The sequence below is a fragment of the Anguilla anguilla genome, chromosome 6 (assembly GCF_013347855.1).
Source record: "Anguilla anguilla isolate fAngAng1 chromosome 6, fAngAng1.pri, whole genome shotgun sequence".
Lineage (NCBI taxonomy): Eukaryota > Metazoa > Chordata > Actinopteri > Anguilliformes > Anguillidae > Anguilla > Anguilla anguilla.
This window is the reverse complement of record NC_049206.1, coordinates 25,941,985-25,949,826: the sequence shown is the minus strand read 5'-3', so window position 1 is coordinate 25,949,826 and position 7,842 is coordinate 25,941,985. Positions and strand designations below refer to the sequence as shown.

The 7,842-nt window shown below is 38.9% G+C and overlaps 1 long non-coding RNA gene across 1 annotated transcript; it reads right to left on the bottom strand.

The window, feature by feature from the left end:
* Positions 1 to 1,298: 1,298 nt before the first annotated feature.
* LOC118230582 lies at positions 1,299 to 3,638 on the bottom strand. The gene is made up of 3 exons (XR_004765882.1): positions 3,369 to 3,638; positions 3,204 to 3,253; positions 1,299 to 2,821 (listed from the first exon to the last, which is right to left on the bottom strand). It is a non-coding gene; the product is annotated as an uncharacterized LOC118230582 (long non-coding RNA).
* Between the last annotated feature and the right edge of the window lie 4,204 nt (positions 3,639 to 7,842).

The following is a 7,842-nucleotide window of genomic DNA, read 5'->3' as shown; positions in this document are numbered from 1 at the left end:
CATGCTTTACCATGGATCAATTTAATATGGACCTGGTTCAATGCCTTTTAATGTTGTAATTATGAAGTTGGGAAAGCTTTTATTTTTTACCTTCTTCTGTTTTGTCTGTGTAAATGTGTCATGGTTCTGTGTTCCGGTCTGTGTTTCCCTTGTTGGGCCGCCAGATGGCGGCACTTCTGTTTTGTGTCCTGCTCCCCCTGTCTAATTGTATTATTGGTTTCAATTGTTCAATTATTGGTTTTTGGTTGTCTCGTTTTCCCTTCCCTCGCTGTGGCCTGATTGTGCATTGTGCCCTGCTGTGTCTCGTCAGTGTCTTGTCTATTTAAGTCTTCTTCTTCCCTGACGCGGGTGCTGGTTCCTTGTGTTTTTGCTTGTGTTTCCATGTGTCTTGCCTGAGCGTTTGCCCGTGTTTCCCCGTGCCTGTTTTTTTCCACCTGTTTCTGTCCTGCCTGTTTAGCTTCTCGTTGGATTCTCTGTTTTCTGTTTTTCTTTTTGAGTTTTTTTTGTAATTAAAGTCTGTATTTCCGTTTTCGAGTTCTTGGGGTTTTCTTTACTCTGCTTTTGGGTCCATTCCCTCGACAACCTGTGACAAAATGAACGGTTAAAGGTTTCAAAACAGACTTTAGGTAATTCAACTCAAAGGAGAACTCTTGTGTAAAAAAAGAAAATTTGATAGCTTTGGCAATAAAATGTTTGCTAGACAGCTTTCAGCACCGCACCACATTTCATAGTTTTGCCATTTGAACTTTCTGTGTCATATCAGCTGGATATGATCCAATCATATGCATTTAAACTAGAGTAGACACTTTAAACTGTTTTCACTATTGTTTTGACAGAAATAACATATGACAAAAAACAATTCTCTACTCATGTTCTGCTGCCAGTTTGGCATCAAGAAATATGGAATTCACCAAAGGAAGAAATTATGCAACAAAGATATTCACTTTTTTCTTAGACATCCCCAATGAGTAAACTGAAATGCAACTGACAGAATCCCTCTGTTGTGCTAGCAGGAAGTTGAAACTTCCATCTTACCGATACTCATTTTCTTTTAACACCATAGATATATTGTTTATTGTTTTCATGTATTGTGTTTTGATTGTATGTGAAACATTAAATGTCATTCAGCCCAAGGCGAAGAAGGTGAGAGAGAACCTCCATCTCACCAAGGCTCTGTTTTGTTTTTAACAGTATTGCCATAGCAACAACAAAAATCAATGTGGTAGGAGAGTGTAACATGAGAATTTCATACAAGCAACACAGTGTGGACTTGCAAACTGGCTATATGCGAATATACAATAACTATTTCAGAAGGCTGGGATTATCCCAGGCGCTCTCACCATCTCAGTGCATCGTTGATAATTTGGCTGCTGCATGGAGCTGCCAGAGCCTGTGTGTTAAATTTAGCTCTGCCTCCTGAGTGTGTGCAACTCTGTGAAATAAAGCCACTCCAAGGATTTTGATGCTCGCAGCTGTCATCCTTAGCCAGCAGCCGCACCGCGGTGGATGTCCCTCTTTTCTTTTCGAGTGACATGAAATAACAGCATAGCTGTTTGATTCTTCTGCTCGATTGGGTACGCGTGCCTGGATATTTACAAGTGTGTGCCTGTGTGTGTGTGTGTGTGTGTGTGAGTGAGTGAGTGAGAGGGAGAAATTGTAATGCACAACAGTTGATCCAGTGATAATTAGAATGCAGTTTACCCATACTGGCTTTCAACTCATCTCCACAGTTACAGCCTTTCACAGCACTGAGAAGTAGGTTAGAATTTAAATATTGCACTCACAGAGTTAACCTGACACTAGAAAAATGTTCTATCCTTTATACCATTTGCTTATCAGTGATGCTATGGTATTTTTACCTCAACGCAATGCCAGTGGAATCTTTGCTTTGCCTAACCTTGAATTTCAAGTGAAAGATTATAATTGGGTGCAATGAGGTACTCCTAGGTTCAGGCATAAGTGACAGGACAGACGATGGAATTATTAGTAAGTAAACCAATTTACAATATGTCTTTGATGTAGTAGGTACCATTTCTATACACACAACAACCTTAATTTGAAAGGTTTTAAACATAATTCTGTGTAGTAGCTTTCCCTCAGACGAAAGATTCCCCAGAGATAGTTAAGAGACATGTCAGAAGATGTATTAAACCCCATGATGAAAATATGTAATACACATTTTCACACCTGTTCCTCCAAACAGCAATAGGAACCTTCATCAATGAGTGACATGACCATTCATTGTTTTTATGTCCTGGGCGAAGATATATGATGCCATGACAACTGCACATGCTCATTGCCCCCTACCTCACCTCCAAACCTTTTCCATACCATCTAGCTTAACTGTGTAGATTTTGTGCTGTGACATGTTCTGGTAATGATGCACATTCTTTTTCATTACCTGTTCTGTTACTCCTCTGACACAGTGGCCCTACCTGCCACCAAAAGCATGTATGAGGGAAAGGCAGCAGGAATAATGTATGGAGCATGCAAGCAGTACCCGACACACACACACACACGCACGCGCGCTCGCACACGAACGCAAGCACACACACACACATAGACTGAAATGAAACCACAATGAGCTGTCCAAGAGGAAAGTGCAGTGCTGCAGTTCCTCCGTGTTATCAGCTGAGGACATGCTTTCAGCAGAGAGAATCTAGAGCTTCATCTTCCGTCCGACACAGGAGCTCCTTCCCTTTCTTCAAGGATCTGAGAAGTGAGTCACTGAATCAACCATGTTATGAGTAGATCCCATCTTTGCCTTCTGGCATCCAAGACGATGAGCCAGACTGTGCTGTCTGGACCAGGGAAGATTCTGCTACAGAATAGATAACATTAATCCTCACTTTAATGCTCGGAGTCATTGTCAATTGTCTACAAGTCAGTGCCAGTAGCACTATGGCAATGTTATTATTTGTCACATTTTGGTGTTAATGGACATGTCTTTGGAGGGCCAAAGCCTAAGTCAGTATTATGTAATTCCACTCAGCGGCATTAAGCATTAAGATAAAAATACATGTAAAAGGCTTTCTAAGCTTCCAAGTTTGTAATATATTATGTTTTATAAAGAGGGCTGCACTCGATTTTTATTGTGCTACAGCTAGATTCCTGCTGAGATTTCTTCCCATTGGGGAGTCTGTTCTTGCCACTGTTTGAGTGTTCTTCTTCCCACAGGGGAGTTTTTTTCTGCAATTGCTCACTTTTTGGAGGTTCAGTCCTGGTTTCTGCCCAATTTCCCCATCTGTTTCCTCTGTAAAACATTTTTTTATGACAGTGTCTCCATAAAAAGCATGAAACAAACAAAATCCAATTGATTTAAATGGATTGTCTTAATACAGTAGCAGGCAGTCACAATGGTAGCTCACATGTTGATGCACCTGCAGACAGAGAGGCTGCGTTGTTGCTGGCACTGGAGTACGCGATGTGGCCCGGGGTCAGCGTCACTCCTGCATGGGGCGGAGGGGTCATGGTAAGTGGGAGGGAACGTGGGAGGAAGATGACTCGTGGTCCATCTGTGCCTGTGTCGTATGCAGCCACACACGCACATGCAATCTGTCTATAGAAGAAACATCAGTCCATACATCCACTTGATCACAAGCATCAGTAACTTTCCAAGGTAATATCCATTCCTCTCTGAGAGTCATGTGGAAGAATAGGAAGAAAAAAAACTTTTTGTTGAAAACTTTTACTTTTACATTTACTATTTCCAGAGATATTGAATACTTAATTGGAGATTTTTATTTTATTTTTTCAGAACCAGCAAAGACACACAACACACGTGTAAAAGTTTACGTGAAGCCTTTAAGAGACATAAATGTGCAGTAGGTTAAAACTCATGAATTCAGGTTTAGGATGAAGCAATTGCTAGGATACGGACGTCAAAGACAATCTGAATCCTAACCATGAAAATGAAACACCTGGGATATGAGTCTGCAGTCAATAAATCCCCAGGAGCCAACAAGAATCAATATTTCCTCCCATATTCCCTGGGGTGGTTTACGCATAGGTTCACCAGACTAATGCCCTCTCACCAGACTAATGTACAACAGTCTGCTCTTCTTCCTTTTCCCCACCCTGCTTACACCTAGATGTGAACACAAACCTCACTGGACGCATCCAGACAGAATCAATACCTGGATTTTAAGAGACCAGAACCCAGGTATCAGCCGTCCTTAGCACATGACTTATTTCCATTATGCTCCTGAAGACTTGGCCAGGAGGCTGGCAAGAAAAGGGTGTAGCATGTAAGATACCTATTAAATGTTATAAAATCTACACAATCAACACATATACAACATTAAAAATTGTCCTAAAGTCATAATCTTCCAGATATTTTTCTCAGCTGCAGTTTTCAAATGTTTCTTAAATCTATTCAAAGTATGGAGAGATTTAATTTTATTTCATTTTCTTCCATTAATCCCCACTTGAGTGAAGAAATGTTTTTCTCCCTAACTTGCTTCTTAGACTGGGCAGTTTCAGGTTAGCCCTCATATTCAAACCATGAGAGTCCCTAATAAAATGAAAATACATAGAAAATAGTTTTGACTGAGACTGTGTAAAATCTTATAAACCATTATAAGTTTCAACAACAGAATTCTAAAATCAACAGGAAGTCAGTTCAGTACTCGTTTTGAAATGTTCTGGACTGAGGACTAAAACTAAGGAATACTCTCATTAGTTTGTTCTGGGCTTTTTGGATGTCTGCTTTATGGTGTACATATCTAACTGAATGCACTGATATCTAACTGAATGCACGCAATACTTATATTTTTTATAAACACCAATACAAAAAAATTGAAGAACTGCACTTTTATGTTATTGTGTACTTCCTCTCAATCTAATGCATTAAGTATATTTAAATTTACTCTGAGATTCACACAATCTTTGCTGATACAGTACAAGTGATAATCATTTATTGTAGTTTCTGAGTATGCCAATTCTGTTCTGTGACATTTTATGTACTGCTTTTGGCATAATTATGATCAAACATGATTATGATAATGATATAAAAGATGGACACCATTTTTAGTGACAGCAACTTCCAACTTTGACCAGCGACTGATTTCCTCAGCACTTTATTGTTTGTCATGTAGGCTACTAATGTTTGGTTTGGCACGTCTGTGTTTCCATATGCATGTGATGTCACTTAGTGAGGCCTGATTTAACTTGGTTGAGTGCAACAAAATGAAGAAATTGTAACAGACATGCAGTGTGCAGTCATGAGGAATTTATAGACTAAACTCAGTTTATCTAATTAAAGTATTAAGGCGAGGACAATGAGTATAAAACTCAAGTGGATGTGAGAAAAGTTGGCGGATGCCATTTTTAGCAACATGAACAAGAGTCGTATTGTTACTGCAAGGCAGGCTGAGACTCAGAATCAGATTAGGGATGCAATGCTAATGCAAATGCACAGACTGCGTGCACTTCAAATGGTTAGAGGAAAGCCGTGAGTTAAAGCTTGTGCAAACACTGGAAATTGCTTTTCAGTGCGAGATAATCAAGGCGCAGATAGATATCAACTCTGCCAGCTATGTCAGTTAACAGCATAAAAGTAGAGATTGGGACAGTTCATCATATCACACAAAGGGGAGGGAAAAACCTATTAATATTTAAAGTGAAATAAAATATTGACCGAGACAAAATGGACAATGGCAATCAGTTTAAAATGCCGAACATATGTGTAGTGGGAGAACATATGACAATATTAACTGACTCTGCACGCTGAGCATAGGGTTTTCAAAACATTTCATTTAAATAATGTGTTTAAAAACAGGTCAGTTCTTATGGTAATGAATGCTGGGACATATGCATATTATACAGTCATATAAGATGCTATTGGCTCCATTGTCCAATTAGTGTTTCATGCAGAGTTCGAAAGCAATGTTTTGTGTAATGTTTACACACATAGCTATAGATACACATAGATACTATGTATTAGTTTTGGGGATTCTGAGGATTTGGGGGAACAAAAAAATTGTGTTTCAACACACTTTCTTATAACAGTCCATGCTGAATCACTGTATTGCTACCCATTGTTAGAAGGCATGGAATAAGCAGATGACAGTGAGTTAATGAAGCAGAGAGGGTAAAATGTATCTTAGAGGACCATAGTGCTCTCTCTCATTACAGCCATTTCCCTCACTTGTGGAAGCATTTATTACTTCCTGCTCCAATAGGGGATTGCTGGGTGCTTATGGTCTTCTGTAATCCCAATGGAATACTGCAACTACTACGGAACTAAGAGGCACTGTGTGTGATCCAAAATACAAGGGAGTGGGTCTGGGCTTATGAAAAGATGCTCACGCACACACACACACACAAACACACACACACAAACAATTTAGTGTCAAGGAAAAACACAATGAAGAAAAAATTGAAAAGCAGGGCAATTAATATTTTAATTAATGAAAGGCATGTTCATTTTAACTGCTGTACATTATTATCTTGTGTAGCCTACCTTATATCGAACAGCATGTAAAATGTTCAGATAAACAAGATTGCACAAAATAAGTTTCTATTCTTCCTGATGATCAAATTATTTCTGCTTGAATAATATGACTGTTGTGACCATATTATAATACATGACTAGCTTAAAATTTTAAAAGTGAAAGTGAAGTAAAGCCCTAGAGTTTTTGAATACTCCCGCTCTACATTGGAAAATGTGTCAAAGAGAGGGTCAATATTTCTAGAATACTTACAGTTAAAATGTACATTTAAAGCACTACCTCAAAGAACAGCCACTTCTAAAACCAATGAAAACAATAAATACCTCTAAAAACTCCCCTGAAAACTATATAAGCTCCTATAGCAATAGACCCCACCATCGTTCTTCCCATTAACCAGCTGGAAAAAGATCATCCCATCTCTACTGATACCAATTTCTGGAAACAAATCTGCTCAAAACCTTTCTCATTGACGTCATCCCCTAATGCACAACTAATTTAACTCAGAGAACATATGACTCTGCATAAAATGTACAAAATGGGTTTCAGTGACTTCGACACCTGCCCTCACTACTCTAGCGATACACCTGACACCTATCTTCATGCCACCTGGCTCTGTCCACCTGTTCATCGATTCTGAGAGGAAGTCACATGCACTTGCCCTTGTTTCTGGATTGCAGCATTCCACTATCAACCGCTTTGCATGCTGGGAGATCATTCTGCCCTTAACCCTCCTGTTCACGACACCAATCTCATCTTAGTCGTTCTTACTATTAACAAAAAAACAACATTCAAAAAAACCAGACATAAACTCAACACTTCACTGTGGATACAGTTTATTATTGACCTTATTTCACAGGAAAAAATCACTGCGTCCATAACAAGTCAATCTGAAAATTTTATTAAATCCAGGGCACCTATCATCACAAATCTAAACTTTCCGGTAAATTAGTGCCACTGACACATACACACATACACTTGCACGCATAAATGCAGACTCACAACAAACTCACAAACAGATATACACACTAACCATAGATATCCACACATCACACCCTCAATACATCCAAATGTATCATATAGAGCTTACCAAATTTTATCAACCCACTCACATAGTATGCAGAACCCACTTAATAGTGCCCAGACTTACACTCCACTAACACTTTTCTTCTTAAGTCTCTCTTTAGTCTCCATGTGTAAGTGTATCCATATTGTATATTCATTTTATAACATAATATTCCATCACATGATTTTGTTCCCTACAAGGTTCCATTCAAATCATTTTAAACATTTAAAGCTTATAATCAATTTCAGGTCTCCTTCTAACTTGGTTTCTGAAAATGTGGCATAACAATAAGATGCACCATAAAAATAATTGACAACTGCTAGCAAC